This window comes from Heterodontus francisci, chromosome 1 (assembly GCF_036365525.1).
Source record: "Heterodontus francisci isolate sHetFra1 chromosome 1, sHetFra1.hap1, whole genome shotgun sequence".
Taxonomy (NCBI): domain Eukaryota; kingdom Metazoa; phylum Chordata; class Chondrichthyes; order Heterodontiformes; family Heterodontidae; genus Heterodontus; species Heterodontus francisci.
The window spans coordinates 78,396,981-78,423,949 of record NC_090371.1 but is presented as its reverse complement, the minus strand read 5'-3'; the positions used below and the strand labels follow the sequence as shown (position 1 = coordinate 78,423,949).

Below are 26,969 nucleotides of genomic sequence, written 5' to 3'. Positions count from 1 at the left end.
GACACCGGAAACATCAGAGGAATGTATGATGGCATGAAGAGAGCTCTTGGGCCAACCATCAAGAAGATCGCCCCCCTCAAATCTAAATCGGGGGACATAATCACTGACCAACGCAAACAAATGGACCGCTGGGTTGAGCACTACCTAGAACTGTACTCCAGGAAGAATGTTGTCACTGAGACTGCCCTCAATACAGCCCAGCCTCGACCAGTCATGGATGAGCTGGACATACAGCCAACCAAATTGGAACTCAGTGATGCCATTGATTTTCTAGCCAGCGGAAAAGCCCCTGGGAAGGACAGCATTACCCCTGAAATAATCAAGAGTGCCAAGCCTGCTATACTCTCAGCACTACATGAACTGCTATGCCTGTGCTGGGATGAGGGAGCAGTACCCCAGGACATGCGCGATGCCAATATCATCACCCTCTATAAAAACAAAGGTGACCGAGGTGACTGCAACAACTACTGTGGAATCTCCCTGCTCAGCATAGTGGGGAAAGTCTTTGCTCGAGTCGCTCTAAACAGGCTCCAGAAGCTGGCCGAGCGCGTCTACCCTGAGGCACAGTGTGGCTTTCGTGCAGAGAGATTGACCGTTGACATGCTGTTCTCCCTTCGTCAGATACAGGAGAAATGCCGCGAACAACAGATGCCCCTTTACATTGCTTTCATTGATCTCAGACGTCAGCAGACGTGGTCTCTTCAGGCTACTGGAAAAGATTGGATGCCCACCAAAGCTACTAAGTATCATCACCTCATTCCATGACAATATGAAAGGCACAATTCAACATGGTGGCTCCTCATCAGAGCCCTTTCCTATCCTGAGTGGCGTGAAACAGGGCTGTGTTCTCGCACCCACACTTTTTGGGATTTTTTTCTCCCTACTGCTTTCACATGCGTTCAAGTCCTCGGAAGCAGGAATTTTCCTCCACACAAGATCAGGGGGCAGGTTGTTCAACCTTGCCCGTCTAAGAGCGAAGTCCAAAGTACGGAAAGTCCTCATCAGGGAACTCCTCTTTGCTGACGATGCTGCTTTAACATCTCACACTGAAGAGTGCCTGCAGAGTCTCATCGACAGGTTTGCAGCTGCCTGCAATGAATTTGGCCTAACCATCAGCCTCAAGAAAATGAACATCATGGGGCAGGACGTCAGAAATGCTCCATCCATCAATATTGGCGACTACGCTCTGGAAGTGGTTCAAGAGTTCACCTACCTAGGCTCAACTATCACCAGTAACCTGTCTCTAGATGCAGAAATCAAGAAGCGCATGGGAAAGGCTTCCACTGCTATGTCCAGACTGGCCAAGAGAGTGTGGGAAAATGGCGCACTGACATGGAACACAAAAGTCCGAGTGTATCAGGCCTGTGTCCTCAGTACCTTGCTCTATGGCAGCGAGGCCTGGACAACGTATGTCAGCCAAGAGCGACGTCTCAATTCATTCCATCTTTGCTGCCTCCGGAGAATACTTGGCATCAGGTGGCAGGACCGTATCTCCAACACAGAAATCCTCGAGGCGGCCAACATCCCCAGCTTATACACACTACTGAGTCAGCGGCGCTTGGGATGGCTTGGCCATGTGAGCCGCATGGAAGATGGCAGGATCCCCAAAGACACATTGTACAGCGAGCTCGCCACTGGTATCAGACCCATTGGCCGTCCATGTCTCTGCTTTAAAGGCGTCTGCAAACGCGACATGAAATCCTGTGGCATTGATCACAAGTCATGGGAGTCAGTTGCCAGCGTTCGCCAGAGCTGGCGGACAGCCATAAAGGCGGGGCTAAAGTGTGGCGAGTCGAAGAGACTTAGCAGTTGGTCGGAAAAAAGACAGAGGCGCAAGGGAAGAGCCAACTGTGTAACAGCCCCGACAATCAAATTTTTCTGCAGCACCTGTGGAAGAGCCTGTCACTCTAGAATTGGCCTATATAACCACTCCAGGCGCTGCTCCACACACCACTGACCACCTCCAGGCGCTTACCCATTGTCTCTCGAGATAAGGAGGCCAAAGAAGAATTAAAGAGTTAATTTATTGATTTAAAGACACTTGGTTTGGTTAGTCTCATTCGGGGGCTTAATAGATGGTACAATTTGGTTGGGTCTTTCTTTAATTTTGAAAGTTTTAAATGATCTGTTAGTGATCTGTGGAGTGACGGGATTGAATTATCAGTGTGTCTCTCCCACCACAATCAGAATCGTATATTTTGAATGGGCCTTTGAGTGGAGCGGTTGGTCATAACAATGTGGTATACATGGACTTCCAAAAGGCATTTGATGAAGTGCTGCACAACAGACTTGTGATCGAAGTTATAGCTCATGGAAGAAAAGGGACAGTAGCAACATGGACTCGAAATTGACTGAGTGATAGGAAACAGAGTGTAGTAGTTAATGGATAATTTTCAGACTGGAGGAAGGTTTGTCGTGGAGTTCCCCAGGGGTCAGTGTTGGGACCCTTGCTCTTCCTGTTATATATTAATGACGTATACCTTGGTGTACAGGGCACAATTTCAAAATTTGCAGATGATATGAAACTTGGAACTATTATGAACTGTCAGGAGGATAGTGTAGAACTTCAAAAGGACATTTTAAAGCGACCATATTCACAGGTTGGTGGAATGGGCGGATAACTGGCAGATGAAATTTAATGCAGAGAAGCAATAAGCGATTCATTACAGTAGGAAGAACGCGGAGAGACAATACAAAATAAAGGGTACAATTCTAAAGGCGGTGCAGGAGCAGAGGGACCAGGGTGTATATGTGTATAATTCATTGAAAGTGACAGGACAGGTTGAGAGCCTGGTTAATAAAGCATACAGTATCCCAGGTTTTATTAATAGGGGCATAGAGTACAAGAGCAAGGAAGTTATGTTAACATAAAAGCAAAATACTGCGGATGATGGAAATCTGAAACAAAAACAAGAAATGCTGGATTCACTCAGCAGGTCTGGCAGCATCTGTGGAAAGAGAAGCAGAGTTAACGTTTCGGGTCAGTGACCCTTCTTCGGACTATGTTAACTTTGTGTAAAACACTGTTTCAACTTCAACTGGAGTTTTGTGTCCCGTTCTGGGCTCCATATTTTAGGAAATTTGTGAAGGCATTGGAGAGAGTACAGAAATGATTCACGAGAATGGTTCCAGGGATAAGGAACTTCAGTTATGTGGATAGATTGGCAAAGTTGGAACTGTTTTCCTTGAAGAGGGAGGAGATTTGATCGAGGTATTCAAAATCATGAGGGGCTGGGCAGAGTAGATAGGGAATAACAGTTCCCATTGGTGGATGGATGGACAACAAGAGGGCACAGGTTTAAGGCAATTGACAAAAGAAGCAAAAGCAACATGAGAATAAACGTTTTCTGGATTGCACTGCCTGAGATTGCAATGGAGGCAACTTCAATCTAGGCTTTAACAAGGTAATAGGACAGTTATGTGAAAAGTAAGAATGTGCAAGGCTACGGAGTGGCCATAGGTAAAATGCTCTTTCGGAGAGCCAGCACAGACACGACGGGCCGAAAGGCCACCTTCTGCGCTGCGACAATTCTGCGGTTCTATGACTCGAATCTCCCACGCAGATCGGGGAGAGAGGGAAACACGCATGCGTCACAGCGACAGTCAGGGGGCGGGGGCGGGGGCAGGAGTGGGAAACGCGCGATGGCGTCACAATCAGCGTCTCCCTGTGCGGGTGGGGCGGTACATTGTGCTGTGAGTGTATGGCAACAATCGGTACTGTGACAACCAATGGCGGAGGCGGGGAAGCGGCGGTTTAGCCCCTGAAACCACTCAGTGTGGAGTTGGAGCAGACGTTGAGGCCGAGCTGTTCGTCGTTACCACAGCGACAGCGAAGGGTGGACATCAGGCCCGCATGCGGGGACGTGTGTGAATCCGTGCAGTTGTCGGCGTGACCAGCCGCTGCTTGTCTTCAATAACATTTGGAGGAAAGCGGAGAGAGGTAGGGCCGTTCTGGGACCGATTGAAGGCCGCGTTGTAATTAGCCATGGACGGGGGTGGGATTGTTCCAGGCCGGGGTCTCTGCATGTAGGCCCACTGCCCCCGGTAGACTGGTTGTTTTAGACAGTGCGTGTGAGTGACAGGTTTGGGCTGATCGGATTATAACCGAGACACGACAAGGCGCTTTGTGTGTCTTCTAAAAACGCACATTTATCTTTTGGAATCATCGGAGCTGATGGTGCTTCATTAATACAGTGGGACAGGATTGCAACACCCGTCATAAATCAAATTGGGGACACTGCAGAGCTGCTTTAGAAGTGTCATTCACCACATGTTTTATCCATTGCAGTACATGAAACCATGTAATTTCTTTACTTCAGGACGCAGCGTTCGTAGATGAATGTTGGTGAACATTATACTGCAAGATTATCAGATGTTGACGGGGAAACGTGCAAATTAAAAATTAATTTACAATTACGTATTCAGTTGACAAATATACTCCTGATATCAAATATACGTTCTGATTGCGAATTTTTGCAGGACGTACACTTGACATGAACGTTTACCCGTTTATTTCAAGAGGTTAGCTGTAGATCCTTGCATCGTTATTTAAGAAGACAAGCACCAACACTTCTTTTCAGTACACCGCACCCATGTGAAGTGACGTGACATACCCTGGTACTGAAATCTACACGCTTGCAGCTGGTTCGTTTCAGTGTCGGAGCTGAATCGGCTCGTCATTGTTTTGAAGGGTACTAAACGATTTTAGACTTAAAAGGCATTAGAGGATAGTAATCATCATATCTAACATTTGTATCTTATATTTTAATCCATATATGTATATATCATTTATAATTGTTCACTTGACAGTATGTTGGCTTATTTCTGCACATTCTACCAAGTTCACAACAGGAAACAATGACAGGAAACTGAATTGTCTTTCCATGATTTTCCTACGTTTTCTGGATTGGGGTCAGATGTGGCTGCTTGTCAGTCAAATCAGTTGTAGTGCCTTATGGCAGGATCACAGGATAATTGACAGTATGTTCTGTGTTAATTTTAAAATAAATTAGTTACTGTAATTGCATGTTTTAACTGAACACTATTGGCCTGAAAATTGCAGGGTGCTATTAAATGTGTTAAAAATGCTCATTGCCTTAAGCTAAAGTTCTGGGATTAAAGTGCATAGTTACCTACTTCGTTATATTTGAGTCGCATGTTTTCTGAAAGTGCATTCTTTGTACTGGAGTGTCAGTTTAGTTAAAGAGATCAAACTCCATACCAGGAGTATGAGTTCATAAGATTAAATTGAGGAAGTGTCCAAGGTGCCATCCTTTGAGTTTGACACTCAAGGACTGTCTCCATTCAACAGTTCAAAGGATCTCTCAATTTGGAGAGAAGCAAGCTGTTTTCTGATATCTTGGCCAACCTTCTTCTCTGAAGCAATATCACTAAAAACTGAATAATTGGTCATTCATCTCATTGCTGGTTTTGTAGAATCCTGCACAAAAATTTACCTTCATTTTCTGTCATAGTGCTTCAAAGTAATTCAGTGTCTGTTGAAGCATTTTGAAGGGTGTACAAAGATGCTGCATAAATACAAGTCTTTCTACATGTTGATTGTAGCCAATTTCCTATTTGTATTGAATGTGTTGGTTGCTGTCAACTAATTTTCAATGGAATTTTCAGCCAGATATTGTCCAGTGAATAATAACAGGCAGAAATTCATACCCTTTCCACTGTGTGGGATAATATGTACTATTACATTTATCAGCAAACTTTATCTTGTTTAATGGAAAGTAAGATTGTGTGGAGTCATTGAACTGCAAGTTATTGTAAAGAGTCTTAACTTATATTTATACTCTAGTGCATTAGATTAACTCAATAAAGTGGTATACTGGCACTTCTGATAAACTATGTGTGTTATAGAGTCATGGAGGTCATTCGGCCCATCAAATCCGTGCCAGCATGTTATTCCCGCAGTAAGGAAACTCTCCTAACATTGTTTTTCTAACAGTAGAATCTTGTCTAGGTTTAACATATTGAGGAAAACAGCTGCTTTTGGTCTGGAAACCCACAGTTTTTGTAAATTTCACAATTCCATGAATAGGACCCACTGTATTTGTCAGTTTTAACATTGAATCATTTTCAAAAGCTTACATACTCACTTTAGTAAACCACTTGCCATTTTGTCAGTGTGCTATATTGGTAATTTTATCTACATTTCACATTTATTATGTCATTTGGTGCTAATGCAATTTCCTATTGTATTGGCAATATTTTTTCTACTTTGGCAAAACTTCATTTTAATATCTGAAATGAAATGTTTCCCACTTTTTAAAAATTTAATTAAACCATCAATTGCATTGATATATTGTTGGGATCAAAATAGGTGGTTATTTTGCTAATGAAACAGAAAGGTCAGTGTTCAGACTCTACTTGAGAGGAGGGGGGATAATTTCAAATCATACAGGGCAGTGGATGAAATCGATCCTTGATCTCAGATGACTGAGTGAGTTATGAAGAAAGACTTCAAAGCCTGGCCTTTTCAGCTATAAACCAGGAGAGAGAGCTGATACTCAAATATAAAAGGGGTAAATAGTCTGGAAAAAGGTAGATCCAGAATACTTTAAACTAACCATGACTGGACAAGAGGACAGAAGGTAAATTTGGAACGATTGTAAGGAAATTCTTCACATGTAGTGATCTGCACGTAGAATACACTACTGAATAGAGTAATGGAGGCAATAACCCTGTTATATAGTATTTATATATCAGTTGAGTGCCATGTTTGGGAGGTGGATTGCATGGGGTCCTGTAGGATTTTTCTGGATGGATGAGTGACAGTTGCCTTCCTAATCTGTATTTATCTCATATGGGAGACAATGGAACTTTTAAGGTTCCTGTCTGTTCTACTAAATGATCAAAGTCCCTATATACAGTAGCTTAGCATACAGCAACCCTTAAAAAGCAGCATTGAGATTAGATGTTTTTAGTGAAACTAAAATGAAAAACAGTTTGTTTAAAAAAAAAAATGAGGGTGGGTGGTGGAGCAAGTGTTTTCAATAAAAGTTCCATAATGAAGTCAAGAATCAGTGCATTCCAGTATTAAATATATTTTGTTACGCTGTTGGGCTTTCTAAACCTTCCTCTTTTAGTATTTTGAACAGCTAAGCAGAAATGCTTTTTATAAGCAAAAAGTGAAGAAAAGTATGAACATTCAATGTAGTTTTTTTCAACAGTTTGATTCTAAAGTAGTACTTCTGTTTATATTTTCCCTTAATAGGGAAAGAACTGGAATCCGAAGACACAGGTTGTATTCTGAAATGCTGGACTGTTTTCTTAAGAAAATTCACTCGGTACTCTAAGTATTTAAATCCTCAATATATATATGTTCTTGCTCTGGGTGAGGTCCTGGTCTTGATAGTGGCAAGGCCATGCCAGTGTATAGAAGAAGGGTTTCTGAGGGGTTTCCTGCTCAAATAATGGAAGAAATTCTGTGGAACTTTCTCAGCATCAAAACTAACCTAACATTGGACAATATTAGTAAGCCTCAAGCTAAAAGCACCATTTTTTCCTTGGACATGTCATGGGAGAATTGTTTGGTAAATAAGTATAATATGTAGGTAAGTTTAACAGTGGTGGGAGGCAGTAATTTAGGATGACTAGAGAGGATATGTGGGCATACATAAGATGTAATATAGATGCAGCAATAGAAATAACATGCTAGTAAGTCAATAACCATAGCAGTATATAAAATCTGGTGACACAGAATTGAATGGCATTGTAGACTCCTGAGGGCCTGTCATAGATCCCCTATGCATGGTGTTGATCCTTCAGTTTTCTCAGTTTGGCACTATAAGCTTTTCAGCACAACTATTCCAAAAAAATGACTGGAATAGGAAGAAAAATGCAAAAGATTTTTTTGTCAGCAATTGAATTCTTAGAATTGCTGATGGCCAATTTCTACTCATTGGAATTAACTGGACTGCATTTAAATTCTCTGTTCTGCTTTGATCTTTTTTGCCTCATTTAATAGTAACTGGGTGTTTAATTTTGAATCCATTATCCATATGCCACTCTAAAATGGGTTGAATAGGAGAACGGGCAGTTTTCAGGAGCTGGTTAGTAGTTGAAAACATATTGATCGTTTCATTTGCTCCTTCTTTCCCTCCAGTGGCTGAGAGGCAACCTGGTGTAGCAATTCTTCCCTAAATTTACTTCAGTTTCTGCAGGGAGATAAGTTAATGAGATATGAAGATTATGTTCATGTTTTTATATTTTTAGAATTCAGTAATTTGTATCAACTGTATAATCTGAGGACTGTATTCTAGGTCTGTTGCTGAGATTTAATGAGCTGATTATTAGATCTCCCAGCACTGATCAGCAGAACATTGCAATGTTCTCTCAGCACAATAAATTTTGCTAGAATTAATTGGAATTACATTAACCTTTTAAATGTGTGGAAATGTCTGATAACACCAAGAATGAAGTCTTTTTAAAAAATTATTTTTGTATGATTTAATATTTTTTTGAGATTTGCCCTAAATTTATTATTACATTTGAATTAAAAATGAGTGCAGCAGATTCACCAAGTTAACAATTCAATTTGACTATATTTAATCTCAAATACCTTTTATTTTACCACGAACTGTTAAAACATCCCATTTCCTTGATGTAAATGGGAAAACCCTTTGGTACACAAGGTATTCTAAGAACAAAGTAAAATTAATTCTTTGTGATGTCAGCAAAAGGATTTAATGAGTTATTTGATATTAGTACAGCATGCTCACTAAATATTGTTAGAGAATGTAGAATCTCTGATAAATCAATCTTGCTTTACAAGAACAAAGAACAGTACAGCACAGGAACAGGCCATTCGGCCCTCCAAGCCTGCGCCGATCTTGATGCCTGCCTAAACTAACACCTTCTGCACCTCCGGGGACCGTATCCCTCTATTCCCATCCTATTCATGTATTTGTCAAGATGCCTCTTAAACGTCGCTATCGTACCTGCTTCCACCACCTCCCCCGGCAGCAAGTTCCAGGCACTCACCACCCTCTGTGTAAAGAACTTGCCTCGCACATCCCCTCTAAACTTTGCCCCTCGTACCTTAAACCTATGTCCCCTAGTAACTGACTTCCACCCTGGGAAAAAGCTTCTGACTATCCACTCTGTCCATGCCGCTCATAACTTTGTAAACCTCTATCATGTCGCCCCTCCACCTCCGTCATTCCAGTGAAAACAATCTGAGTTTATCCAACCTCTCCTCATAGCTAATGCCCTCCAGATCAGGCAACATCCTGGTAAACCTCTTCTGTACCCTCTTCAAAGCCTCCACGTCCTTCTGGTAGTGTGGCGACCAGAATTGCATGCAATATTCTAAGTGTGGCCTAACTAAAGTTCTGTACAGCTGCAGCATGACTTGCCAATTTTTATACTCTATGCCCCGACCGATGAAGGCAAGCATGCCGTATGCCTTCTTGACTACCTTATCCACCTGCGTTGCCACTTGCAGTGACCTGTGGACCTGTATGCGAATGGTGCTGAACATTGTGCAATCATTAGAGAGCATCCCCACTTCTGAACTTATGATTGAAGGAAGGTCATTGATGAAGCAGCTGGAGATGTTTGGGCCCAGGGCACTACCATGAGGAACTCCTGTAGTGATGTCCTGGGGCTGAGATGATTGACTTCCAACAACCACACCCATTTTCCTTTGTGCAAGGAATGACTCCAACCAGCAGAGAGTTTTCCCCTTGATTTCCCATTTTTGCTAGGGCTCCTTGATGCCATACTCAGTCAAATGCTGCCTTGATGTCACTCTCGCCTCACATCTGGAGTTTGGACCAAGGCTGTAATAAGGTCAGGAGCTGAGTGGCCCTGGCGGAGCCCAAACTGAGTGTCACTGAGCAGGTTATTGCTAAGCAAGTGCCGCTTTATGGCACTGTTGATGACGCCTTCCATCACTTTACTGATGGTCGAGAGTAGACTGATGAGGCGGTAATTGGCCGGGTTGCATTTGTCATGCTTTTTGTCGACAGGACATACCTGGATAATTTTCCACATTGCTGGGTAGATGCCAGTGTTGTACCTGAATTGGAGCAGCTTGGCTAGGGGCGCGGTAAGGTCTGGAGCACAGGTCTTCAGTACAATTGCCGGAATGTTGTCAGGGCCCATAACCTTTGCAGTATCCAGTGCCTTCAGTCTTTTCTTGATATCATGTGGAGTGAATCGAACTGGCTGAAGACTGGCATCTGTGATGCTGGGGACTTCAGGAGATGGCTGACATGGATCATCCATTCGACACTTTTGGCTGAAGATTGTTGCAAATGCTTCAGCCTTATATTTTGTGCTAATGTGCTGGGCACCCTCATCATCGATGATGTGTATATTTGTGGAGCCACCTCCTCCAATTAGTTGTTTAATTGTCCACCTCTATTCAAGACTGGATGTGGCAGGACTGCAAAGCTTAGATCTGATCCGTTGGTTGTGGGATCATTTGACTCTGTCTATTGCATGGTACTTGCACTGTTTGGCATGCAAGTAGTCCTGTGTTGTAGCTTCAACAGGTGGGACAGCTCTTCCAACTTTGGCACAAGCCCCCAGATGTTAGTAAGGAGGACTTGGCAGGGTGGACAGGGCTGGGTTTGCTGTCGTCATTTTCGGTGCCTCGGTCGATGCTGGGTGGTCCGTCCAGTTTCATTCCTTTTCTTAGACTTTACAGTGGTCTGATGCAACTGTGTGGCTTGCTAGGGCATTTAAGAGTCAACCACATTGCTGTGGGTCTGGAGTTATGTGTAGGTCAGACCTGGTAGGGACAGCAGAATTCCTTCCCTAAAGGGAATTAGTGAACCAGATGGGTTTTTACGACAATTGACAATGGTCATCATTTTGAGGTATGCCTGGTGCTGCTCTTGGCATGCCCTCCTGCACTCTTCATTGATCTGGGGCTGATTTCCCCAGCTTGATGGTAATGGTGGAGTGGGGAATATGCTGGGCCATGAGCTTACAGATTGTGGTTGAGTACAGTTGAGCTGCTGCTGCTGGTCCACAGTGTCCCCTGGATGCCCAGTTTTGCGTTGCTAGATCTGTTTGAAATCTATCCCATTTAGCACAGTGGTAGTACTACAACACGATGGAGGGTATCCTCAATGTGAAGACAGGACTTTGTCTCCACAAGGACTGTGCGATGGTCATGGACAGGATGCATCTGTGGCAGGCAGATTGGTGAGGACGAGGTCAAGTAGGTTTTTCCCCCTTGTTGGTTCCCTCACCACCTGCCGCATACCCACTCTAGCAGCTATGTCCTTTAGGACACGGCCAGCTCGGTCAGTAATGGTGCTACAGAGCTGTTCTTGGTGATGGGCATTGACATCCGCCACCCAGGGTACATTCTGTGCCCTTGCTACCCTTACTGCTTCCTCCAAGTGGTGTTCAACATGGAGGAACACTGAGTCATCAGCTGAGGGGGCGGGGGGCACAGAAGGTAGTAATCAGGAGATTTCCTTACCTGTGTTTGGCCTGATGCCATGAGACGTCATGTAGTCCGAAGTCGATGTTGAAGACTCCCAGGGCAACTCCCTCCCGACTGTATGCTGCTGTGCCACCACCTCTGCTGGGTCTGTCCTGCCGATGGGACAGGACATGCCCGGGTATGGTGATGGCTGTGTCTGGGACATTGTCTGTTAGGTATGATTCCGTTAGTATGATTATGTCAGGCTGTTGCTTGTCTAGTCTGTGAGACAGCTCTCCCAACTTTAGCACAAGTCCCCAGATGTTAGTCCGGAGGACTTGGCAGGGTCGATAGAGCTCGGTTTGCCGTTGTTGTTTCCGGTGCCAAGGTCAATGCCGGGTTGTCCGTCCGGTTTCATTCATTTTCTTAGACTTTACAGTGGTTTGATACAACTGAGTGGCTTGCTAAGCCATTATAGAGGGCATGTAAGAGTCAGCCACATTGCTGTGGGTCTGGAATCACATGTAGGCCAGACCAGGTAAGGACAGCAAAATTCCTTTCCTAAAGGACATTAGTGAACAAATAAGTTTTTACGCCAATCGACAATGGTTTCATGGTCATCATTAGACTAGCTTTTCATTCCAGATTTTTTTTTTATTAATTGAATTCAAATTCCATCATCTGCCGTAGTGAGATTTGAACCCCTGTCCCTGTCTTTCTAAGTTGAACTAATTTAACTTGAATTGCATTTTTGGTGCACGCTACCTGCTTGAAGTATCTTGCTTCAGACGGTTAATACCTATTAAAATTTAACTGGAGGGCTCACATCCTTACACACGTTGTTATTGTACTGAACACTGAAATGACTCTCCTAATTTAAGCTACCTTTTTAATATTTTTCCCTGTTACAACTCTCCCTGACCCCACTACTTTTCTCCCTCTTATTCTCACTTTTCGTCTCTCTTTTTGCATCTCTCTCTCCCTTATTCTCTTTTATACCAAAGATAGTTAGATTTGGTAGCCTAGTGGTTATGTAAGTGGACTAGCGACTCGGGTCAAATCCCAGATAGTGAAATTTAATTCAGTAATGTAGTCATTTTTTTAAGTAATTCGTCAATTTCCAGATTTTTGTAAAACTTCGTGGTTCAGAATGAGTCCACAATCCATATTTGTCTTAATTATTAATTTTGTTTAATTCATCACTGTTCATCGGTCATATCTTTTAATCTAATTTCTGAATCTACCTTGGTCAACTTGCTCCTCATAGCTATGTAAAAGGCTTTATTTAAGTTCAGTGCTCTCGTTTCATACTTATGTACGTCACTCTCAAACTCAATGTGAAATTCTGTCACAATGATCACTCTTTCCGAGAGGATCCCTTACTATAAGATTGCAAATGAACCCTGTCTCATTGCACAAGATCTAAAGTAGCCTCGACCCCTGTTGATGCCACGACATTGTTCCAGGAAACTATCTTAAATGCATTCCATGAACTTGTCCTCTAAACTACTATTGCTGATTTGATTTGTCCCGTTTATATGAAGATCAAAATCCTCTATGATTGTTGCATTACTATTGTTTCAAGCTCCTCTTATTTCTTGATTAATACTCCTTCCAACAGCATAACTACTATTAAAGGGCCTATAAGCTACTCCTGCCAGCATTTTCTGGCCCTTATACTTTCTTATGTTCATCCATACTACTTTCTGCTTTTTGGAGCCAAGTGCCTCTCTAGTGTCATTATGTTATCCTTTGTTATCAGACTGCCCCACCTCCTTTTCCACTTTGTCTGTCTTATTGAAACGTCAAGCACCCTGGAACATTTAGTTTCCAACCTTAGTCACCGTGCAGCTGCGTCTTTTCAATGGTTAATAGATCAAACCTATGTATCTCTATTTGCGCCATGAATTTATCTCACTCGTTGCAAATGTTTTGCGCATTCAGATAAATAGCCTTTAATTTTAAGTTTTTACCATTGTTCCCTGATTTGACCTTATTCACTGAAACACTGTTACCGTTAGCCTTTTTGTCCCTTCCTGTCGCGCTCTGCTTATCTTTACCCAAAGCGCAACACTGCTCTATGACTTTGACTTTTCACTTTTAGATTTATAAATTTCCCGTCACTTGAACTTGCCATCCCACCACCGCCACCACCGCCACCCCCCCCGGCTACCCTTTTTAGTTTAAAGCCCTATCTGCTGTCCTAGTTGTAGAATTCGCCCAGAGCACTGGTCTCAGCCTGGTTTAAGTTGAGCCCTTTGCACTGGAACAGCTCCATTCTGCAGTACTGGTGCCAGTGCTCATGAATCACAGTCCCTGTCTCATACACCACTCTCTTAGCCATGCCTTCAACTCTCCAATCTGTTTGACCTTATGCCAATTTGTGTGTGGCTCAGGCAGTAATCTAGAGATTATTACCTTTAAGGTTCTGCTTTGTAATTTGGACCCTCGCTGTTTAAACTCTCTTAGCAGAACCTCATTACTCATTTTACATATGTCGTTGGTTCCTACCTGGACCACGACAACTGGATCCTCCCCCTCCCACCCCAAGTTCTTTTCCAGCCATGAGGAGATGTTTTTAACCTTGGCAGCGGGCAGGTAACACAATCTTCAGAACCGCTGCAGAGAACAGTATCTATCCACCTGATGATACTGTCGAACATACGGATTGGGAGCAGGAGTAGGCCACTCGGCCCCTCGAGTCTGCTCCACCATACTACTACCATGGTCCTTTTCACTCCTGCCACTTGAATGACCTCCTTTACCATGGTACCGTGGTCACCTTGCATTCACATGAGTAGCAAGAACCTCATACCTGTTGGGTAGTGATATCATGGCATAAGCCATGATTAGCAAACCTTGGACAACAGGGACACTATATAGAGAGAGAGAAGTTGACAGTTGCTGTTAAGTGTTGACTATCTTGCAGTTTCTTTTACAGTTTTTAAAGTTCTAAGTAAAAAAAAAAATGAACTGATTAAGAGTAACAGACACTGCCGTTGGGCATCTGATTTTAGTGTTCATATTTGCATGACATATAATTTAATCCTTTTGTGTGTTTGCTGGTAAAATGGTAAGACGAAAGGTAGAATGTACGAGCGTTTTTAAATCATGTGCTAGTGACTCCAGGGTTCATGAAGTCAAGAAGATAAAATTTGCAGATGATAATATAGAAGGCATGGTATTGCTATTGCTTTACTTTAGTTAATTAATTACTAAATTAGTAATCTGATTAATAAATAAGGTTAGGCGGACATGGCATGGCAGGTGATGTGCTATAACTGTAGCATGTGGAAGTTCGTGGGGGGGCATTGCGATCCCAGACAACCATATCTGTGGTAAGTGTCTGCAGCTCGAGCAACTTTGGCTCAGAGTTGTTGAGCTGGAGTCTGAGCTGCAGATATTACAATGCATCAGGGAGGGGGAGAGTTGCCTGGACACTTGGTTTCAGTAGACAGTCATATTAGGTTAAATAGAACTTCAGAGTTGGTCAGGGACAGGATGTTGTGATGGCGGAGGCTCGGCCCTTGACTTTAACCAACAGGTATGAAGTGCTTGCTACTTGTGTGGATCAGCAAACTGTCCTTGGCACCATGGTGCAAGAAGCCATTCAAGTGTGGTAAGTGAAAAAGAATGTGGTCGTAATAGGGGGCAGTATCGTCAGGGGATTAATACTGTTCTCTGCAGCCACGTCCTGAAGTTCCAAAGCTTGTGTTGCCTGCTCAGTGCTAGGGTTAAAGACAGCTCCTCAAGGCTGAAGATGAACTGAGAGGAGGAGGATCCAGTTGTTGTGGTCCACGTAGGAAACAATGACATAGGTAGAATTAGGAATGATGTTTTGCTGAGAGTGTTTGAGCATTAGAGTCAAATTAAAACGCAGAACCTCAAAGGTATTCAGAGAATTGTTACAGCATAGAAGCAGGCCCATTCGGCCCATCATGTCTGCACCAGCACTCCGAATGAGCAATTCACCTAATGCTATTCCCCTTCTGGGGAATGCCTGATAGTGTGGTGGAGGCAGGTTCAATTGAAGCATTCAAAAGGGAATAAGACTGTTATATGGCACCGGCCATAATTTTTCAGTCTTCCTTAGACTTGGGGTGGTGCCACAGGACTGGAGAATTACAAAAGTTACACCCTTGTTCACAAAAGGATGTAAAGATAAGCCCAGCAACTGCAGGCCAGTTAGTTTAACTTTGGTGGTGGTGAAACTCCTGAAAGAATAATTCGGGACAAGATTAATAGTCACTTGGACAAATGTGGGTTAATTAAAGAAAGCCAGCATGATACTTGACACTGCCTGCAAGCCTGGTCAAGAGATCACTGTATTTTCCAGTGTCCAGAAGCCCAGCAGTGGCTTTGTTGAATGGTTGGTGTCCGTTTAACAACGCCACCTCCCCTGGAATCTACCTCCCTTGACAGTTTCACATTGGAAATTGTTGGGCCTGACTTAACTTAGAAGTTCTTTGGGTTAAACCCAGTAGTTTTTCCTCCATCTACACTCCAGCTCAAACTGATGCAACAAAGAAGAGCTGCACAGGAGACTAGGGACCGAATTCTGCACCCAACAGCTACCCTGATGCAAACTGGCTGTGTTTCTCGACTCAGTTCTGTGAGCAATGCCTGCAATAAAACAAAAGCAACATACTGCAGATGCTGCAAATCTAAAATAAATGGAAAAAATGAGGGAAATACTCAGTAGGTCAGACACCATCTGTGGAGAGAGAAGCAGAGTTAACGTTTCAGGTGCATTGAGCTGTTGGAGCCTGCAGCCTGGAGCTTGGAGTGGGAGAAGGAGGAAGAATGAGGAGAGGCAATATAGTCCAACAATCACAGCAACCTACAATCCACCTATATTACCAGGATAGGGAGACAGCGTTTAGAAACGCTCACCAACACAACTCCAGTAAAACATTGCAGGAGGAAAAGAGGGAGCAGTGTGTGTGTCTGCCTTGATATCCCCTCAGGTCTGTCACTCAAACACCTCCACTCCTCCCAGTCCACAGCTCAGTCTAGCAGCTATGTAATATAATATATTATAAAAACAAGAAATGGTGGAAATACTCAGTGGGTCTGGCAGCATCTGTGGAGAGAGAAGCAGAGTTAATGTTAACTCTGCTTCTCTCTCCACAGATGCTGCCAGACCTGATGAGTATTTCCACCATTTCTTGTTTTTATTTCAGCTTTCCAGCATCCGCAGTATTTTGCTTTTATTCTTATTGTGGGTGTTTGAGGCCTACGCTGATTGTATGAAGCCCCTCCCGCCCACCGCCGACTCCAAGCCTCTCCTGCACTCGGCGGCATCTCGCTCGCTGCGGATCCGAAATGACTCCCTCCATCCACCTTCAGTGCCCACGCTGCGCCAGCCCCAGCCACCACCCACGAACTACTCAGACTGTCGACGTGCAATGAGTAACTCGCAATTGACATGTTGGCAACCCATGTTCTAGTAGATAATTCTGGGAACCAAAGGAAGTTGCAGAGGAATATTTGTAAGATATGGAATGGATACACAGTGACACATTGTGTTTAATGTAAATGCAAGATCATATTTTTTTTTAAAAAGCGTTGCCATTATACTTTGGGAACGACTGGGTGATCTGGAAGAGCAAAGTGATTTGGGGGTTCAAGCTCAAAAGATCCTAAGAGAAGATACAACCATTTAAAAAAAAAATAGCTGATGGAATACTGAGTTTTACGGCAAGAGATGTAGACCATAAAAAGTTCTGATGTAATGTTGAATCTATTGAAATTCTTCACAATACCACAGTTGGAGAAATGTATGCAATTTTGGGTTACACACAAGGAATGATGTCAGGGCAATGGAGATTTATTGGGATGCTGCCTGGTATGAGGAAATACAAATGTGATAAAAGACTTGAAAATTAGGGCTGTTTTTATTTGAACAGAGGAGATTATGGGGTGATTTGATAGAAGTGTTTATAATTATGAAGGGATAGGATAGAGGAAATAGTAACAGACTGTTTCTACTGATTTGAGGGGTCTAGAATGAGGATATATAGATATAGGATTAAATGCGAGAGATTTCTTCAGACAGCAAGGAGGAGAACTTTTTTTTTTACACAGGTTTGTAAAGCGGTGAAATGCTCTACTGGATGTAATGATTATGTCAACTTTTTAGAAAGGTTAAATAGGTAATTGCAGGAAAGGGGGACTAAAATGAGCAGGGCAGGAAAATGGGATTAGGATTTGATAATTTGCAAGATAAAAAATCAACCTAGACTCTGAGACATGAGTTCTGATGAAAGGTCACTGACCTGAAACGTTAACTCTATCCACAGATGCTGCCAGACCTGCTGAGTATTTCCAGCACTTTTTGTTTTTATTTAAGATTTCCAGCATCTGCAATATTTTGCTTTTACCAACATAGACTGGTTGGGTCAAATGCCCTGTTTCTACGGGCAGCCACTGCTGTCTGAGCCTATCTGGTTTCAGATAAAGAGCATTACATGCAAGTCAAAGTCTGCAGGTTATGATATTTTATGTTGTAATCATTTGAGTTAAAGCCATAAAAATAGCAATCAATGATAACCGCTGAGGTCAAATGATTTTCAGCTGTTTATACCTTAAACTGTAGTGAGACACAGATGAGGTGAGTTGTAGCATTTTAATGTTTCTGGCTGCTGGAATGTGCAACAAAATTTGCTACAGCGAGTAACAGATCTTAGCTGCTGTATTGGGGAGATGACAAGTCATGCTGTTGCAGTTCTCCACGCGAATCAAAGCAAATTTAGTGGTTGAGCCACCTTTTCTCTCAGCAATTGGTTTCAGAATGGCATAGCAAAGGCCTGAGTAGGTTGACGGTTGTGTTAAATGTAAAATATTGTGTGGCGATGACCAACCTACAATGGGAATATTTTTTCCTAAATAAAATAAGCTGATAAATATTAATTATGATAATGACAGCAAAAGCATTCTAGATTTGGTGAATGGGATTGCGTGCTTAAGTAAAAATTCAAGCAGTTGTAAGAACCAGAAAAAAAACATTCAGCCCAATAAGGCTTTCTTCCTTCTCTTTCTAGAAATATATCCTATTATATCTTAAACCCATTAATACTTTAATCATCTTTCTTGGTAACTTGTTCTGTAAATATATTTCACCTTGGGTGAAAAACCATCTGATTTTCCTACTTACTCATAACTTCGTAACATCAAATTTTTCCTGGCCAAACTTTATGTTGAGACTAGTTTCGTCAATTCTCTTCATAGCTTTGAAAATTTAAATGAGATTACCTAACAGTCATCTTGTTTACAATTGGAATAACTGTGTTTTCGTTTCCTCTAAATTTAAATTCCTCTCATCCAGAATCATTACTGTTTCTTTTTCTGCCTCTTGAAGGCAGTAATGCCCTTCCTGGGATTGGATGACTAGAACTGTACCCATAGGTCCAACCTAACTGTGAAGCCGGAGTGGAGTGATGCAAGATCCCATGCAGGTGGTATCTCACTACTTGGATTTGGCATTTTATGCAGTATGGTGTCAAACCTTTTGATGAGTGCTGGTGGTATTTTGGATCAGTAGGCACTTTTTAATCTTATCTGGAGTAAATTTAAATGTTTATTGTGAATATCCTGCTGTCTGTGCTCTCATCATTTAAAATTTTATAATTGGGAGAGGCACATTGTAATCTGTGTAAGCACCATGCATTGATTTCTCTTCTAGGCAGGAGATTTGCACATGGACCCAGGCAAAATGAATGAGGTACTTGTTGTACTAATTTGCCAGTCCAGCTACAAAACGCATCTACCGGGCAATGTGGAAAATTGCCCAGGTATGTCCTAGCCACAAAAAGAAGGGCATATCCAACCCTGACTAATTATTGCCCCCTCAGCCTGCTCGTAATCATCAGGGAGGTAATGGAAGGAGTCCTCAACCGTGCTTTGAAACCTCGCTTGCTCACTGCTCATGTTGAGTTGTGCCAAGACCACGTGACTCCAGATCTCATGAAAGCATTGGTGCAATTGTGAATTTAAGAGGTGCCAGTGACTGAGCTCCCCCCCCCCCCCCCCCCAACCCCCCAATCCCACAAAAAAGTTCTATTCTCTTATCTCAGTAGAGGGCTTCCTTACTACTGCAAAAGTATGAATTCTACAATGGGCATTCTTGTGGCTACTTTGAGTGGGAATATGTTTTAGGGCAGTTTTGTGTTGCAGGTCCAGGGGCCTTGGGAACTATATTGAGACTGCTCAATGTAACTATGATATTTATGGTTAGCATCAGACTGGATACATTTGAACCTAGGACTCCAGAAGTGAAAGCTGCTTAACTGTTCCTTCCAGCTTAGTGAAACTTTTTATCTGTTAAAGTAACTGTAAAAGCTAGGGTTAAATCTCTTCACATTTTTAGGAAAAATGTACAGTTGGTTTTCATTTTCTTTATAATGTTTGAGTGCTATATATTAGAGTTTTTGTTTGTTGCAAGTTGTCTTTTATATGGTTGAAATGGACACCGGTATACAGGTTGAAGAACTAGGTGCTGGAGGGGATGGCTGGTCCTGGTTTGTGATTTTATTCTCCCTCTCAGGTAGTTGCATCGCATCTCTGATCTTGGTGTCGCATATGATATTGTAAGAGGCCCTCAATAAAAACCCTAAACCTTTTTTTTTCTTGCATTTGCAGATTTAACCTGCAATGGCACAGTTTTATCTTTAGACATTAAGCATTCATGGATTTTCATCTTACATTAATTTTGTTTTTTGTTGATAGCATATCATTTATATTCATTCTCAGGATGTGGTTATTACTGGGAAGGCTGCATTTTTTTGTTCATCTCTAGTTGCCCTGAACAGGTGGTCTTGGGCCTCTTCTTGAATCGCTAATCATGAGTGGCTTGCTGGGCCACTCATAGGGCAGTTAAGAGTCAACTACATTGGTGTGGGGCTGGAGTCGCATGTAGTTTAGACTGCGTAAGGATGACAGGTTCCCTTCCCTGAATAACGATAATGAGCCAGTTGGGCTTTTGCAATAATCCAACAGTTTCATGGTCACATTTACTGATACCAGCATTGTAGTTCCAGATTTTTAAAAATTGAATTAAAGTTTGCAAACTGCAATTCATTTGAACTCTCATTCTCTGGATTATTATTTCAGGCCTCTGGTTTACTAGGTCAGTAACATGCACATTACATTACCAGAATATTAATGGGCTTTGTAATAGATTTAGAAGACCTAATTGAGGTTTATGAAATATTAAATGGTAGAACTACGGTAGATTGAGAATATTACCTGTAAATTACACAAGAAGGTTGAATCAGGTAGTATAAATTAGAATTACTGGAAAGTATATTTGCAACATACTAGAATATAAAGACATTAAGTGCAGAGAATGAAAAGGCCATACTTCCCATCAAGCCCATTCCATCGACAGTCAATGTATGATTATTCTTTGTAGATACTCCCTTCCCTATCCCTTATCTACCCATAACCTGTAAATTCACCTAATTCAAGAAATATAACCTCTGATCTTGGGAAAATATCAAGCAGTGATATTTATATCTCCTAGTTTCACTTTTCCTCAACTGATATAAACCTAGCTTCCTTTTTAAGGTGTTGATCGACTAAGCATCATCTGTATTTCCTGTTCCGTATTTCCAGTATTGGGGTGGGGTGGGAAGGAAGAAGGAAGGGAAAGGAGTCTTTTCTCATCTTGAACTTTGATTGAGGCTTGTAAATGTTTATACTTGCAGCTCTAGATATATACTTAATTAATTCAACCTCCCTCCCCATCTTATTTTCTCTAATTAAAAATAAGTTTAGTCATGAGACTTCCTTCATAACTTCATATGCCATAAGGCCTGGGTTTACTCTGATTGCTCTTTTCTGATCCTTTGTTGTTGCACCTACATCCTTTTTTTGAAGATGGCATGACCAATACTGCATATCATTCTCTAGAATTGGACTTGTCATTGAGCTGTACAATGCTGATTGCATTCGACTGCAAATCCAATGCAGTCAATACTTTATTTTCATTATTGATAAGTGCTTCATGTTGACCAGATTTTTTTTGTTAGCGTGTGCTCGATTTGCACTTCAAAGTGATGTTCCTTTCAATTTCTACTGGCAGTCTTTTATGCTTTCCATGATCACTGGATACTGCTTGAAAATTAATGCCTAATTTCCAATGTTTTGATTTTCATTTTTTTAGTTTTTGTTAAATTGTTTGTAGCTAGTTTGACTCGGCTGTAAAACCCTCCCTGAGCTTTTAGTAGTATTGCCTTCTTGAGAAGCGTTTGATACATCTGGTGGGATTGATGCTGCTCAATCGCACAGCCTATTGGCCTTTCTCAAGATTATGACAGTTTCATGTTTTTTCCCATATTTACTTCATCCTTTGCTTTATGTATCATCCTACATTTATTCACATCAAATTCATTTGCCAATCTCTGTCCATCTACATAATTGGTTCAAATTCTCTCACCTCCCCATTCTATGTCTCCTCTATTGCTTTACCTTCTCCCTCTCTCCAACCTTTCCCCATTCCTTCCGTCTGTGGCCCCTCTGTTCTGCCATTTCTTTCCAAAAGTCCACCCCTCCTACCTGCCCCATCCCCACCATGGTTCATTTATTTCTCTGCTTTCTAATCCTCTTTCATCTGAAGACAGGAGTTGGTTTTGACTACTCCTAGGTAATGCTATGGGAAATCAGCTAGTGTTTAGAATAATTTGCCAGGCACATGAATAGAACCTTGAAAATGTTCAAATCTATGAAATGTGTAAAAGATAATCAAGGGATTTTTCAAATATCCCCAAAATAAACTGACAACTTGGGAAAGGGGAAAAAGGAATTAAGTGTTTAACAATGTGTACAGGATTCCTTTATTACCCTGTATGGAAGAAGCCAAACAAGAGATCAAGTAGTAGCAGATAAACGAGAGCAGATAACCACAGTGGCGCAGTGGTTAGCACCGCAGCCTCACAGCTCCAGCGACCCGGGTTCAATTCTGGGTACTGCCTGTGTGGTGTTTGCAAGTTCTCCCTGTGTATGCGTGGGTTTCCTCCGGGTGCTCCGGTTTCCTCCCACATGCCAAAAGACTTGCAGGTTGATAGGTTAGTTGGCCATTATAAATTGCCCCTAGTATAGGTAGGTGGTAGGGAAATATAGGGACAGGTGGGGATGTGGTAGGAATATGGGATTAGTGTAGGATTAGTATAAATGGGTGGTTGATGGTCGGCACAGACTCGGTGGGCCGAAGGGCCTGTTTCAGTGCTGTATCTCTAAACTAAACTAAACTAAATAAAGCATAGAGAACATTATGGCATTAGCAATCACAGCATAGTAAGGTTTATGTTGATTGAGAAAGATATAAGTAAGACAAAGATTAAAGTAATAGATTGGGAAAAAGCTGTCAATGAATATTGAGTTCAGGATCAATATATTCCGCTTTAAAAAAAAAACAAGAACAAACGAACCAGTAATGAAAAAACATGGATGAGTAAAGAGATAAGGGCAAAATTGAAATGAAGGAATAATACATATATAGGCAATAAAAGCGAGGATGATGAAAGGGAATACAACGAGGTTAGGAAATAAGCCAAAAAATTTTAATTAAATTATCGAGCATAAAAAGAAAAAGTAATGTACTAGGCACATAAATAACACAAAGAAAATAGGGATAGGGACATTAAAGGATCCACAAGATAAAGTCAAAGGTAGTGACAGTGAACTGGTAGAAATATTGAAAAATTACTTTACCTCAGTATTTACCAGAGACACCAACATGACATTAGAACAGATTAAAAAAAAGATATAGGCATAGAGTTTGAAGCAATTTTGATGCCAAACTGTCAGTGTTTGGTGGCATTAGCCGTCTGAATCTAACTGCAACTTCAGGATTTAGCCCAAGCACAGATTAATGCAGAAATCCTGATGTTGCAGTCTGTCATTCACTGCTTCACCACAGGATGCACTGTGGCCCCCCCCCCCCACTGAACCAGCAATCAACAAAATCAATTGATCAGCTGAAAACTTTCCCTTTTCTGTGCTCTCATCGCTGTTGGAACCCTATAAAAAGTTGAGCCTTGTTCAGTGAGGTATGTCTGTGTTTTTAACGGCAATCTGAGTAATAGCTACTGCTGAACAACCGATTTAGTCCTGATGAAAATAATTTTATATTTGAGAAATATTGTTGAATGTCTACATTTTTCAGTAATTACTAGATTTTTAAATAATTAAGATAAATGAAATCTGACCATGATAATTCAGCTTCTCTTTAAGCCCATGTGTCTGTCCCAATCTTTATTTCACTCTCGGATTTTAAAAAGTGATCTGAATTTTTTTTTCATTTTCTGGTTGGCAGTCTGAGAACTCTTTAATGTGATTGGTTGGTTGTACACTTTGATGACATCACTGCAACTTAATGCTGGGAATCCCCAGTAAACAATGCTACAAATAATTGCACATTGAGAGTTAAAGTTCTTGTCATAGAGTTCAGTGCAGTTTTCTTTGAGGGCTGCAGAGAAAACCCTTACTTTACCACTGACCACAAGATCTGAGCCAGAAAACATAGATTTATGGCACAGAAGGAGGCCATTAGGCCCACTCTATCTGTGCTAGTCAAAAAAGAGCTATCCAACCTACTCCCATTTTCCAGCTCTTGGTCTGTAGCTCTGTAGGTTACGGCACTTCAAGTGCATATACAAGTATTTTTAAAATGCTATGAGGGTTTCTGCCATACCCACCCTCTCAAGCAGCATGCTCCAGACCTCCACCACCCTCAGGTTCTTTTAATTCATTCATGGGATGTGAGCATCGCTGGCAAGGCCAGCATTTATTATCTATCCCTAATTGTGGTGAGCTATGTTCTGGAACCATTGCAGTCCATGTGGTGTAGGTAGACGCACAGTAGGTAGTGCTGTTAGGGAGGGAGTTCCAGGATTTTAACCCAGGGACAGTGAAGGCATAGCGATATAGTTCCAAGTCAGGATGGTGGTGTTCCCATGCGTCTGCTGCCCTTGTTCTTCTAGGTAATACAGGTCGCGGGTTTGGAAGGTGCTGTCGAAGAAGGTTTGGTGAGTTCTGCAGTGCATCTTGTAGAATGTACCCACTGTTGCCATTGTGTGCCAGTGGTGGAGGGAGTGAATGTTTAAGGTGTTGGATGGGGTGCCGATCCAGCGACTGCTTTGTCCTGAATGTTGGCGAGCTTCTTAGTGTTGTTGGAATTGCACTCTTCCAGGCAAGTGGAGAGTATTCCATCATACTCCTGACTCATGGCTTGTAGATGGTGGACAGGTTTTGGGTAGTCAGGTGGTGAGTTACTCACCACAGAATTCCCAGCCTCTGACTTGCTCTTGTAGCCACGGTATTTATATGGCTAGTCCAGTTAACCCCCAGGATGTTGTTGGTGGGGATTCAGTGATGGTAATGCCATTGAATGTCAAAGGGAGATAGCTAGATTCTTGCTTGTTGGAGATGGTCTTTGCCTGGCACTTGTGTGGCGCCAATGTTATTTCCCACTTATCAGTCCAAGCTTGAATGTTGTCCAGGCCTGGCTACATATGGGCATGGAATGTTTAATTATCTGAGGATTTGTAAAAGGTATTGAACACTGCCGTCGTCAGCGAACATCTCCACTTCTGACCTTATGTTGGAGGGAATGTCATTGATGAAGCAGTTGAAGATCATTGGGCTTAGGATACATGCTACCCTGAGGAACTCCTGCAGCGATGCCCTGGGGCTGAGATGATTGGCCTTAGCAACCACAACCATCTTCCTCTTTGCTAGGTATGACTGCAACCAGTGGAAAGTTTTCTCCTCGATTCCCATTGCCACACTCAGTCAAATGCTGCCTTGATGCCAAGGGCAGTCACTCTTGCCTCATCTCTGGAATTCAGCTCTTTTTTTGTCCATATTTACACCAAGGCGGTAATGAGGTCTGGAGTGGAGTGACCTGGCAGAAGCCAAACTGAGCATTGGTGACTTGAGAGTCGGCCGATGGGGTGGTAATTGGCCGGATTGGATTTGTCCTGCCTTTTGTGGACAGGATATACCTGGGCAATTTTCCACATTGTCGGGTAGATGTCAGTGTTGTAGCAGTAATGCAATAGCTTGGCTAGGGGCACAGCTAGTTCTGGAGCACAAGTCTTCAGTACTAAAGTAGGGATGTTGTCAGGGCCTATTGCCTTTGCTGTTCTCAGTGCCTTTTGCTGTTTCTTGATATCACGTGGAGTGAATTAAATTGGCTGAAGACTGGCATCTGTGATGCTGGGGACCTCAGGAGGAGGCCGAGATGGATCATCCACTTGGCACTTCTGGCTGAAGATTGGTGCAAATGCTTTAGTCTTGTCTTTTGCACTGACATGCTGGGATCCCCCATCATTGAAGATGGAGATGTTTGTGGAACCACCTCCTGTTAGTTGTTCAGTGTCCACTGAGGTTCATGACTGCATCGCTTTGATCTGATTCGTTGATTTTGGGATTGCTTAGCTCTGTCTGTTGTATGCTGCTTCTGCTGTTTAGCATGTCTGCAGTCCTGTGTTGTAGTTTCACCACGTGGACACCTCATTTTGAGGTATGCTGAGTGCTGCTCCTGGCATGCTCTCCTGCAGTCTTCATTGAACCAGGATTGATCCCCTGGCTTGATGGTAATGGTGGAGGGAAGGAGATGCCAAATCTTGAAGTTACAAATTGTGGTTGAATACAATTCTGCTGCTGATGATCCACAGCGCCTCATGGATGCCCAGTTTTGAGCTGCTAGAACTGTTCTTAATCTGTCCAATTAAACACAGTGGTAGTGCCACATAACACGATGGAGGGTATCCTCCGTTTGAATACGAGAGATATAGTCTCCACAAGGACTGTACGGTAGTCACTCATACCAATACTGTCATGGACAGATGCATCTGTAACATGTAGATTGGTGAGGGCAAGGTCAGTTAAGTTTTTCCCTCTTGTTGGTTCCCTCACCACCTACTGCAGGCCCAGTCTGGCAGATATGTCCTTCAGGACTTGGCCAGCTCGGCCAGTAATAGTGCTACCAAGCTAATCTTGGTGATGGACATTGAAGTCTTCCAACCAGAGTACATTCTGTGCCCTTGCTACCCTCAGTGCCTCTTCCAAGTGATGTTCAGCATGGAGTTGTACTGATTCACCAGCTGAGGGAGGGTGGTCAATGGTACTAACATAATAAACCTGTTGGTGAAATTGAAGCACATGGGATTAAAGAGGTAGTGGCTTCAAGGATGCCACATTGGCAAAGGGACAGAAATCATGGAGTAATGGTGAATGGATTTCAGACTGGAGGGAGTATACACTGGTATGTCTCTCACAATCAGGCATGGACAATAAATACTGGCCTTGTTAGCGACGCCCACGTCCTGTGAATGAAAAAATAAAAAGGGAGAAGGTTAAACTTGGCAACTGCAGGCCAGTCAGGCTGATGGTGTTGGGGGGACATTTAGAGACAATAATCCAGGGCAAAATTAATTGGCACCGAGACAATATGGGCTAATTAATGAAAGCCAGCATATTTGTCAAAGGCAAATCATATTTTACTAAGTTGTTTGAGTACATTTATGAAGTGCTGGAAATCGTTGACGAGGTTATTGCAGTTTAAGTT

General features: G+C 42.4%; 1 protein-coding gene across 6 annotated transcripts in view; it reads left to right on the top strand.

Moving 5' to 3' along the window:
* The first annotated feature begins 3,699 nt into the window (after nucleotides 1–3,699).
* LOC137370144 (probable E3 ubiquitin-protein ligase HERC1) overlaps nucleotides 3,700–26,969 on the top strand; it is a 480,710-nt gene continuing 457,440 nt past the window's right edge. For all 6 annotated transcript variants that reach the window (XM_068032400.1, XM_068032409.1, XM_068032373.1 and 3 more), the window contains exon 1: nucleotides 3,700–3,940. The gene's annotated coding sequence lies outside the window, so the exon portion shown is untranslated. The remainder of the gene's footprint in view (nucleotides 3,941–26,969) is intronic.